Here is a 12,128-nt window from a genome sequence, read left to right on the forward strand (position 1 = left end):
CTACCCCCCATTTCAGAGACGGACTCCCCACACCCCAGCTCGGCTGAGGCTCCTCGCCGCCGCGGTCACAACCCGGCTCCTCCATCCCGGCCTTCGCGGTCCCTCCTCCGGGCCCCCGGCTCCTCCGCCCCCGGGAGGCAGAACTCTGCCCCCGGCCCGCCTTCCCCCGCCCTCCCGGGGGCGGTGGCCCGTGGCGGGCGCGCTCATTGGCGGCGGCGCGCGCGAGGGCCGGGACCCGCAGCGCTGATTGGCTAGCGCGGCTCGGCGGAGTCCAGGAGCCCGGCGAGTCGCTGGGGGAAGCGGGGCAGAGACCGGGCGCCGCCGGAGCGCAGGGCGCGGATCGCTGAAGTCGGAGCCCGGCGGATCGGAGTCCGCACGTTGGAGCAGAGGCCTGGAGGTAAGGACCAGGCGCCTGGTCGCGTGAGGCGAGCCCTTGCGCGCGAGCTGAGATGGAATCCTTCGGCCCTGCCCCCCAGGGAGCAAACACGGGGCATCTTCTCTTAAGAGACCGAGCCCTCATCTTTCTGAGACGCGGGTCCCTCTCCCCCGAAAAGAGAGAGCCGTCCACCGTCCAGAAAACAAAATAGTTTCCTTTTCCCTTCGGAAATGGGCCCTTCCTTCCTGGCCCCCCGGCTCTAAAAATAAGATTGGTCTCCCCACATTCCCCCTTGGAATGGAACGTGCTTCCCTCCGCCCCCAAAGTGGGTTCCAGCCTCCCCGGGTTTCTAGGGCCCATCATTTCTTTGGAGACGCATACCTCTCCCCCATCCCTAAAAAACTAAGTTTGGATTCTTCTCCCCACCCTCCCTTCTCAGCTCGGAGATAAAGGGGTGCTTCCTCCAGGAGGGAAAATAAGCCCCTCCCTAAGAGAACGATATCGCTGGCCAGAGACTCTGCATGTAACCCTCAAGTCCAATACAGACCTCCCTGTACACACACCCCCCAACTCAGAAACTAGACTCAATTCCCTATCTCCCCCCACCCCAACCCCTCTTCATCCATCAGAGAGAGAAGGTTGATTGCCTTGAACACCTTCACACTTAAGGCATTTGGGAGATTACTCCTCTTTCTCAAGATGTAAGAGGAGGGGTTTTCACATTCAGAAACAGGGCAAGGGTTCGGTCACCCGTCTGGACCAAGCCACACAGCTCACCCCACCCCTCTGTAACCCTTTCGCACAATCCCATCCCATTAACCACCCCCTACCCTGTCCCATCCCTCCCACCTCTCTACTCCACCTAATCCCATCTCTCCTTTCCTCTCCCACCATGGCCAGAGACAAGAACAGACTGAAACCTTTAGAGCTGGGCTCCTCAGCCTAGAGATCGTTCCCGGAGCCTCCAAACTGCCACCAGAGATGGCCTCTGAGGCAGCAGGACCAGTAAGGACCGCCCCCCCACCCCCAACAAACACACACACATACACAAAGGACTGTGTTCCAAATATCCTCCCCTGAGACAGACCAACCCCTCTCCTGGAGAAGAGGGTGTCCATGCAGAGAGAAGGGCCCCCATTTGCCTCCTGGGGCTCCCCCTTCCTAGCTCCTGTGGGCATTGCCCAGAGGAATTCCCTAGGCTTTTAGCCAAGAGAGATGCTGCAGGAGCCATCCATTGGACTGGCTTTGATGAAGCTGGACTAAGGGACAGGTTGGTGGTGACCTGACGGGGGCAGGGAGCTGCTTTGATCCTGCCGGTCAGAGTAGGGGGTGGCGGCACAGGAGAAAAAGCAAGGAGCTTTGCTCTGGAGCTGCAGCTGAGAGGTGGAGAAAGGAGAAGTGTGTGTCCCAGACGCCCAAAGAGGTCAGCCCCGAAAAGAGAGAAATGGTGCGATCTGGAGACCTTAGACCTCCCAGGGACTTGGGACCAAAGATCTTGCTCCTTCATTTGACAGTTGAGCCAGCAGGGGCACCAAGATGGGAAGAGACTTGCTCAAGGTCACCCAGCCAGTGGGTGGTGAAGCTGGTCACAGCCTCTGTGGGACTCGTGGGTCCTGAATACTACCTCCTGTCCTCACATTTAGAACCAAGGTAGTTGGGCACCAGGCTCCCCAACTCGTCAGAGGTGGTGCAGAGGCTCTGCCAATGTCACGCAGCTAGGAGGGGACACAGCTGAAACTCGGTGCTGTCCCCCAGCAGGCCACTGCACAGAATCTATTCCCGGGCCCCTGCACTTCCCCACTCAGCCCATGGCATCGTTTTATTGAGCCAGCTGCCAAATCTAGGCTTGCCAGAATCCAGATAGACTCAGGATGGCAAGTGAGATCAGGTGTATTAGTCTGGAGCCCATGCTGCTGCCGGAGTATCTGTTGCAGGCGAGGCTTGATCCAGGTTCTTTGGACAGCACCCCCCCACCCCCGCAAGGGAAGTCACAGCCCCTCCCCCCAGGGGCCCCTCCCTCTCCATCCCTGCCTTTTCCCTGTGACCCCAAGTTCTCTGCTGCCGTCTCCCATCCTAGCTCAGAGCCTACTTCTTTTCCTGAGGCATTGAACTCCCACGGAGTAGCAGCAACCCAGTCCCTATAGACAGGAGGGTCTTGAGGTGGGGACTCCACCCTGCCTCCAGCTGAGGGCTTGGCAGTGCTCCAAGTTGGAGCAGGGATCCAAGTTCAAGGTGCCAAGGAGAAAGTTCACAGTATAAGGGAGAAGCGTAGTGCAATGGGGGTTGAGGGATCCATCTCTGCCCCTCTATTCAAGGGTCAGAGCCCAGATTTGCTACTTCGTATGTGTGTTGGTGAAATTATTAACCTCTCTGCAACTAGTTCCCTTAGCGTCCTTATTAGGGTAAAATGAGTTCGTCTTGGTAACGTACATAGCATATGGCAAGTGAGGGGAAGCAGTGATTATGACAAGTCATAAAACCTCTAAACCTGGGTAGGGAGCTTATGCTTTTAGGTATGACTTATGACTCACAATGTAGATCATCTGTCAAGCAGCGAACAGTCTGCTTTTGCTTGGAGACTAGGATGGTGTCTTCCCAGAGAGATGGTACAGGATGTGGAAGGCACCCCATACCCTAAAGCCAGATGGAGCCGGGATCCACTTCCGTTACCGCTGGCTGGGCAACCTTGGGCAGGTCATCCGCCTCTCTGAGCCTCAGTTTCCTCATCTTTGAAATGGGCTTGTTGGTGGGGGAAGGGGCTAGGCATCAGATAAGAGATAGGTCTGAACAGGGTTTTCTTTTTTTTAATCAACAGTGTTGCCATTTGGGGCCCGATCATTCTGTGTTGCAAGGGGTGGGGAGGGGGGCTGTCAGTGCATTGTAGGGTGTGGAGATCATCCTTAACCCTCTACCCATAAAGCCAGTCGCAACCGCTTCTAGTGACGACAACTAAAATCGTCTCCAAGCATGTTCTCTGGGGGGCAAAATCCCCCTCCTCACATTGAGAACTGCTGATCTAACGCAGCTACTCCACTTATAGCAGATGATTGACCTTAGGAGAGCATCCTTCTTACCCAGGCCCCTGGTTCCACTTTGTGCATCATAGAGGTTGTGTGTCAACTGCCGAGCCTCCCGATTTTGAGGGCAATATTAACCCCTCACATTTCAACAGGAAAATCCAGAGCACCTGCATGTGTGTTATTGTAGGTTTCCCATTTTACAGGTGAGCAAACTGAGGCCCAGGGAGGTTAAAGGACTCTGCTAACCGCATTACCCCATCCCTGCTAGAAGTCAAAGCAACTGTCCCTGCTGGAAGTCAAAGACAGTTTTAGAAATAACCTAGTTCTGGAGGCTTCTCAGTTGCTTTAGCAGTCTCAGAATTTTAACTGCATGCTCTGGGGCCCAGCCATCCCATGACTAAGAAAGAATCTCCTGTAGAAATGCTAGGCCAAGAAAGAATCTCCTGTGGAAATGCTAGGCCAACACAGGAATGTTCACCCAAGGGCTTGGCAATCCAAGATGGGAAGGGGTTCCATTATGTGGGAAAAGGAAGCCATCTTTTTAGGAGAATGGGGTGGAACTATGTTCCTGACCTGGAGAGATCTCTAAGACATCATTTAGTGAAAATGATAAAGTCACAGGATCGATATATAGGTATTTTAGTAAGTATATGTACATACACATAGGGAAGTGAGAAACGTGAAAGGGGCCTCTGTGTGTGTGTGTGTGTGTGTCTATCCATGGGGGAGGAAGAGGATACAGGATCCTTTAGCCAGCTTATCCTGCTTTAAAGATGAGCCGGGCCCAGCCCCCAGAGGTTGAGACTTGCTCAGTCCTTCAGCCACGAAGATGGCAAGGGATGACTGCGTCCCGAGTTCTGCGCAGCAGGCTGGGGCTCTTTCAGCTGCCTGGCCCCCAGGAAAGAGAGGCAGGCACGGCCTGAGGACTGGACATTCCTGCACACCCAGTCCCTCTTTCTCGGGAAGTGGTCATGCCAGAAGCTGCCAGTGACCAACACTCAGGCCTTTGAGCTTCCTAAGAGTTCTGGGGCCAGGAGACAGAAATCTGAGGCTGCCTGTCCACAGGCTGAGCCTCCGCCCTGCCCATGGGGGATTCTTGTCACCAGCATCTTGGTGGGGCCTGAGGTCACACTGACCAGAGCTGAACTGGGCTTCCACTAGCATGAGGTGGGCTTCCCTGGAGGCTCAGATGGTTAAAGACAGCCTGCAGTGCGAGAGACCTGGGTTCAATCCCTGGGTGGGGAAGATCCCGTGGAGGAGGGCATGGCAACTCACTCCAGTATTCTTGCCTGGAGAATCCCATGGACAGAGGAGCCTGGCGGGGCTGCAGTCTATGGGGTCATAAAGAGTGAGCGACTAACACTTTGACTTCACTTTTTCCCTCACAGCATGACAGCCTAGGCCATGGCCATTTTGTTTGTTAGTGTCACATTTTCCCATCTTTAGAAAGGCAATGGTAGTTGAAAGAAAGGAAAGAAGGAAGGAATAAAGAGAGAAAAGGCAGAAAGAGAAAGAAAGGGAGAAAAGGGGGGAAAGGTAGACGGAGGTGCGATGGTAGAACGCAGCTCTGGGTTACTGTGAGGATTGGCTGAAACCCTTGTTCAAACACCTAGCGGTCCCTCTTCAGTAGTGTGAGCCCTGCTCTCCCCATCTCTGTCTCCTTGCCTGCCCTCCTTGCCAGGAAGCCGGGGACAAAAGCATCGTGGGTGACAGCTGGGGAGCCTGAGGGCTTCCAGAACGCCCGGCTGGCTGAATCACCACCCGCTCCCCACTGCATCCCCGCAGAAGGTCCAGGAGGAGGTTCTGAGCTGTGTGTCCTCCTTTCTCTCCACCATGTCTGAAAGCCTCGCTTTCCTAGAGGCACCAGGCATTTTAAACTGTCTTACCCATTCCAGGAATGGCATCGCCTGATGCAGCCTCTAATCACACATTCTCTGTCTTGGGGTCGACTTCCCAAGGGCAAATTGCACTCCTCCGTCAAAAGCTGTCTCCCTGACCCTTCCCGCCTCCAGCCTCCCCACAGCGAGGATCCCTTTATCCTCAGAACTGAGCGCTTAAACATCTGAGGCTTCCTTGGGTCTGTGACTGCTGGCTGCGTTTCCTCCCCGTCTGTATCCCTGGGGTGTAGACATATATTTGAGTCTCTTTCACTTCCATCCTGGATGCAAAGCACCGTTCCTGGCACACAGTAGAGACTGGATGAGCATTTACTGCGCAGTGTGTGCAAGAGAGTGCTTGCATGCTCCGTCGTGTCCTGCTCTTTGCCAACCCCATGGACTGCAGCCCGCCAGGCTCTCTGTCCATGGGATTCTCCAGGCAAGAATACTGGAGTGGGTTGCCATTTCCTTCTCCAGGGGGCCTTCCCAACCTAGGGTTTAAGCCAGCGTCTCTTGCATCTCCCCCATTGGCAGGCGAATTCTTTATCACCGCGCCACCTGGGAAGCCCCAGGTGATTAAAAAAATGCGTGTGGGATCTTAGTTCCCCAACCAGGGATCAAACGCATGTCCCCTGCATTAGGAGTAGAGAATCTTAACCACTAGACTGCCGGGTAAATCCCTTAATAATTTTAAAAGGTACAGTTCAGTGACATTAAGTACTTCCACAGTGTCATGCAACCGTCACCTCTCTCTAGTTCCAGAACTCTTTCATCATACTGAAAGGACACCGTGTCCCCACGAAGCAGTCACCCTCCCTTCCCCCAGCCCCTGCCAACCAACCCCATTCATCTGCTTTCTGATTTGATAGATTTGCCTGGCCTGACTGTTTCATATAAATGGCATCATCCAACATGTGGCATATTGGTTTGGCTTCTCTGCGGTAGCATGTATCAGTACTTCGCTCCTTTTTCATGGCTAAATAATATTCTGCCTTGTGGATTTTATGCCAGTTGGTTTATCCGTCTGTCAGTTGAGGGACATTTGCGCTTCTGACTTTTGACGGCTATGAATGATGCAGCCGTGGATGTGTGTGTACAAATTGCAACTTAAAGATCTGCTTTCCGTTCTTTGGGGAGTGGAACTGCTGGGTCACATGGTAGCTCTTTGCTTATCCTTTTGAGGAACACCATGCCAGACTCCACCATTTTACAATCCTACCAGCAAGGTGTGAGGGTTCCAATTCTTTCCACGTTTTTGTAAACACTTGTTATTTTCTGATTACCAGTATTACAATGTATTACCTTATTCTAGTGGATATGAAGCAGTATCTGATTATGGGGGATTTTTTAATCTTTTTTTCTTACTTTTTCTCACTGTGGTTTTGATTTTCGTTTTCCTAATGATTCGTGATGTTGAACATCTTTTCATGTGCTAATTGGCCTGTTTTGTATCTTCTTTGGGGAAAGGTCCATTCAAGTGCTTTGCCCATTTTTGAATTGGGATGTTTGTCTTTTTGTTGTTGTAAGAATTCTCTATATACCTAAGTATATCTTTGTCTTGCCATTTCCTCTTGCATTTAAACGTTTGCTTAGCTCCTGGGGGTCAGGCCCTGTCTCGTGACTTCGGGATGTCAGTGACTACAGGACAGTTCCTGCCCTCAAGGGGTTCCTAGTTTAAAGCAAAGTTTCTTTTTCTTTTTCCTTTTTTTTTGCCACACTTTGCAACTTGCAGAATCTTAGTTCCCCAACCAGGAATTGAACCTAGGCTCCAGCATTGAAAACACCAAGTCCTAACCACTCAACCACCAGGGAATTCCCAGAACAAAGTGTTTTTACTACACTATTGCCACGGCTGGGGTGAGGTGGGCATGGAGACGGGTGGGGGTGTCCTGTGTACTATGGGACGTTCAGCAGCATTTCTGGGTTTTGTCACACTCAATGCCAGTACACACTTACCTCCAAGTTGTGACCAGCAGTAATGTCCCCAGACATCACTAGGTATCCCCTGGCTGAAAGCCACTGGTTTAGAAGCTTAGACAGGCATGTCTATCTACAGCTTCTGGTGCCTAATAAGTCATATTTCTTGTGCCTAACAAGATGCCTGGTGGGCATTCACAACTTATCTGTTGGATGTGGATGGATAGATAGATCCAGTAATGAATGCAATTTACAGGGTCTGGACTTGTGCCTGAAATTCGATTATGTGCAACAGAACACGGTTCTTCCAACTGGAATATTCTACCCCTTTCTGCCTAGCACAATGGTTCTCACACTTGCACATCAGAATCCCCTGGAGGATGTGTTAAAACAGAGGTCGACAGGTCCCACCACCAGAATTATCGCTCTGTTGAGTCACCGGCCTGGCCGAATGATCACGACCTGGTTTCCATGTCCCTTGGGAACCCTGCACCCGACTACCCTCGCTCACCAGCCTATCCATCCTCGGAGCCTCATAGTCTTCACTGTCAGCCTCTCCTACTTGGCACTGACATTTATTACTTTGAACGATCAGCAACCAGGCCTTCCCCAGTGGCTCAGCAGTAAAGAATCTGTCTGCAATGCAGGAGATTCAGGAGACGCGGGTTCGAACCCTGGGTCAGGAAGATTCCCTGCAGGAGAGAATGGCAACCCATGCCAGTAATCGTGCCTGGAAAATGCCATGGATAAAGGAGCCTGGAAGGGTACAGTCCGTGGAGTCACAAAGAGTCAACGTGACTGAAGCGACTGAGCACATAACACATCAGCCACGTACTGGTTATCTGTCTTTCAACCACGGCACGGAGACTTCCTTCCAAGCTGGGACCCACTGTGTCCTGGCATCTTGCTACTCCCAAGTGTGGTCCAGCGCCCAGTGGCATGACATCACTGGGGAGCTGGGGGGAAATGCGGGCGCTTGGGCCCCACCCAGCCTCCTACAAAATGCAGTCTGCAGTTTAACACTATCCTGATGGGATGAGGGGGTTCGTGTGCACCTTCAACTTAGTTTGGGAAGCTTGTCCTTGGCCATCTCTGTAACCTCACAACTCAGAGCTAACCCCTGTAGCTTCGCTGATGTGTTACCTTGACAGCACCTGTTACACTGTAAATGGTGCCTGAGCCGGAACTTCATTAGGGTGTTACTGGCCATCGTATCTCTGCCTGATGTATTTTATCTCTTGGAATGCCTGAACTGACCTTGCTTCACCCACTAGAAAACCAGAGGGGCGGCGTCTTGCTCAAGATCACGCGATGACCATAAAGCAGAACGGAGAGATGGCCATCTGTTCCCTAGAGGGGAGCAGTTGAAACCCCCACGGTGGCGACACATGAAAATACAGGGCTGGAGGGTAGCGTTTGGAGGCTACTGGGGTGCTTTTTACATGTGGAGAGCTGGGAGATTATTTAAAAGCGGGCCAAGAACAGGAACTGAAATGGTATTCTTTTGTTAATTAATTTGGTTTTGGCTGTGCTGGGTCTTCGTTGCTGTGCGGATTCGCTCTAGTTGCAGTGCGCGGGCGTCTCATTGCGGTGGCTTCTCTTGTTGCGGGGCAGAGGCTCCAGGGCGCATGTGGGCTCAGGACCTGTGGCTCTGAGACTAGGCTCACAGGCTCAGGAGTTGTGGCTCACGGGCTTAGTTGCCCCATGGCATGTGGAGTCTTCCTGGACCATGGATGGAACCCGGGTCCCCTGCATTGGCAGATGGATTCTTAACCACTGGACCACCAGGGAAGTCCTGAAATGGTATTTTTTTCTCATTATACAGCCAGTGTTTGTTGAGTACTTTGTAGATGTCAGACACTGGCATCCCGTGTATGGTATCAACATGGAAAACAGGGTCTCCCTCTTAGTCTCCTGTCTAGGTGGGCATTCTAGCAATCTGCATTCATTCATTCCTAAGTGAATGTGCCCGTTTGTTGCACAACTGCCACTTGTCTTATACACTAATGGTAGGGTGTGTGTGTGTGTGTGTGTGCGCACGCAAACTAAGAAGAGAGAAATACCAACTTCCACACCAGAGGATCTTCTAGGCTAGCTGTCGGGATGTGCTGTGCATGCTAAGTCAGTTCAGTTGTGTCTGACTCTTTGCGACCCCATGGACCATAGGCCACCAGGCTCCCCTGTCCATGGGATTCTCCAGGCAAGAATACTGGAGTGGGTGGCAGTGCCCTTCTCCAGGGGATCTTCCCCACTCAGGGATCGAACCAGAATCTCTTATTGTCTCCTGCATTGGCAGGCAGGTTCTTTCCCACAGGTGCCACCTGGGAAGCCCAGCTGTCAGGGAACAGGTCCATAAACAGCCAGTCAGAGAGAAGAGTATCAGGCAGGTGGGAGTAGATAGAGGAGCTCAGAGGAGGAAGAGGTTCTCTGTCTCTGTACCTGGGCATGCTGGGAAAGAAATTTCTGGAGGAAAAGGCAGAAAAGACAGATAAGACACAAACAGGGGCTCACAGACATCATGGAAAACTCTTAAAAGAAAATCTTCAGGAAAAAATAAAAGGGGGGGTGATAAAACCATGACTCCCTTACAGATAGAAAGACAAACACTTAATGATTCTGTAAAGCTCATTCAATGAAAGAACAAAGCAGATGTTGGAAGAGGTTCAAAGGGAAAGTCAAATAAAGCACAGTTGTCTATGGAGTAAAGGAATGGTGAAATGCATTGCAAATGGAGGCAAGAAAATGACTGGACAAGACAGAATTGGCTCCTCAATGAGATTCCTGGGCTTCCCAGGTGACTCACTGGTAAAGAATCCGCCTGCTAATGCAAGAGACATGGATTCAATCCCTTGGTTGGGAAGATTCCCCTGGAGGAGGAAATGGCAACCCATTCCAATATTCTTGCCTGGAAAATCCCATGGACAGAGGAGGCTGGCAGGCTATAGTCCATAGGTCACAAAGAGTTGGACACAACTAAGCGACTGAGCACGCACACACACATCAGATTTCTACAACTTAGAAAGAGTTGAAAAAAAAAATAGCTTGAAGATAATGTAATGAACAAGGCTAGAATCAGATATCTTAAAAGTTTGTGTGGTTTGTAAACAATGCATAGTTTTCCACTGAGATGCCTTTTTTAATACAAAACCAATGTTCAGAGGATGGGGGAGGTGTTTGGCAGAGGCTCCCCAGGGTGGATGGCTAAGAAGAGGGGAGCTATGAGAAGGCCAGATCATAAACAGCCTGGTGACCCTTGATGCTGAGTTTAGACTTGACTCAGAGACCCCTGGGGAACCTGGAAGGGTTTTAAGTAAGGAGGTGACCTGATTTGATTAGCACTTGAGAAATACTTTTCCGGAAGCTTCGTGGAGAGTTGTCTGACTCTAGGAGGAGCCTGTTTGTTAGAAGATGAGACACTGGGGGCTTCACGTAGAGTATGGCTCAGCAGATTTTTTTTTTTAAGGGATAGATAGGAAATATTTGAGGCTTTGTGGGCCATGGAGTTATAGTCGCAACCACTCAACTGTACCGTGAGATGTAAATGAATGGATGTGTTTGTGTGCTAATAAAACTTTATTTACACAAACAGGCTGGGGGGCCGGATGTCTCCCACCTCCCAACCAGTTTGTCAATCCCTGACCTAGAGCGGCTGGAGCTGTCCATGGTTTTGACAGGCCTCCTGCATCCCTTTCTCTAGATGTTTAGAATCTACCAGCAGCTACTGGCCAGACTTCCCTGATGGCTCAGCAGGTATTAGTGGGAGCCCAGGGACACGGGTCCCCTGACTTTGCATGTGTGGGTTCCCTGAGGGAATCAGACAATCCCGGGGGCGGATGATCCTTGGCCTTTCAGCAAAAGTTTTCAGGACCTCGAAGCTCCTTCAGGGCAAGACTAGCTGAACAGCCTCTTAAAGCAGCCAAAAGAGCAAGCCACCACCACCTCAGCAGGGCCATTCCCGAGTGAGATCAGAGCCTGCCTCCCTTCTCCGCGCCCAGAGCTGTAAATAGCTCTCTGCTGGCTTTGCAAGCCGAGCGCTGTTCTGGGGACAGGCTGGAAATGAACACACTGGGGAGCATTTGTGCAAATTACTGCCTGCATGCGGATTTGCATGCCTGGCATTCTGCCCCAGCTCTAGGTGCACAGTCCTACCAGGGGCTGCAAACGGGACTCAGAAAGAGCCACCCACAGAAAAGCATGGACATCACGACCTAGGGTCAGGGTCCCAGAGGGATCCAGGGCGGAGCTGCCAGGGTAATGATGAGCTTCAGGGATGAGAGGAAACATTCAGAGGACCCTGGGCAGGCTTTCAGCCTAGGCTCTGTCCATCCTATTGCAATGACCCATAAACACTGGCAGCTCATATTTGCTGAGCATTCAGCTGGTGCTAGGGCTGTTCTGAGGGTTTCATGTGTATCTGCTCATCTCATTGCTCATAACAACCTAAAGAGGAAAGACTGATCAGGTTTCAGAGGTGGGAAATGCAGGCTTAGAATAGATGCTTGACTTCAGGCACTCATAGTAAAAACATCAAGTCTAGAGAGAAACCCAGGCTTACAGACCTGGACCTCTGCTAACACTAAGCCACATGGATGCCGCTGCTCTCTCTGGCCTCATCCATCAATGGGAATAATCTTGTCTTATCCTTTGATGATCACAACAGAGTTTGCGAAGACTAGCTGTGACGGCAAACGGGAAAGCAAGGTTTGAAAGTCCAAAATGATGAATAAAGCTAGCAATGAGTGGGTTCAAAGTTCAAAGCACTTCCAGAGGCAGCCAACAACTTGGATCATTTGCAATAATTGATCAGATTCAACCCTGTGCAGCCCCTTGACATCCTGCTATGGGCTTAGGTTGGAGTCTGTTGCTTAGATATTCCTTTGGGCTCGAGGAAAAAGTCCTATGTCTGGAAAGCAGCTGTGTTGCTGGCCTCCTGAGCTC

The 12,128-nt window shown here is 51.5% G+C and overlaps 1 protein-coding gene across 2 annotated transcripts in view; it reads left to right on the top strand.

Annotated features, from left to right (window-relative positions):
• Positions 1-283: 283 nt before the first annotated feature.
• The window catches only part of ABAT (4-aminobutyrate aminotransferase), an 86,089-nt gene continuing 74,244 nt past the window's right edge, over positions 284-12,128 (top strand). For both annotated transcript variants that reach the window (XM_070460667.1, XM_070460666.1), the window contains exon 1: positions 284-397. The gene's annotated coding sequence lies outside the window, so the exon portion shown is untranslated. The remainder of the gene's footprint in view (positions 398-12,128) is intronic.

The sequence above is a fragment of the Odocoileus virginianus genome, chromosome 33 (assembly GCF_023699985.2).
Source record: "Odocoileus virginianus isolate 20LAN1187 ecotype Illinois chromosome 33, Ovbor_1.2, whole genome shotgun sequence".
In the NCBI taxonomy this organism is placed as follows: domain Eukaryota; kingdom Metazoa; phylum Chordata; class Mammalia; order Artiodactyla; family Cervidae; genus Odocoileus; species Odocoileus virginianus.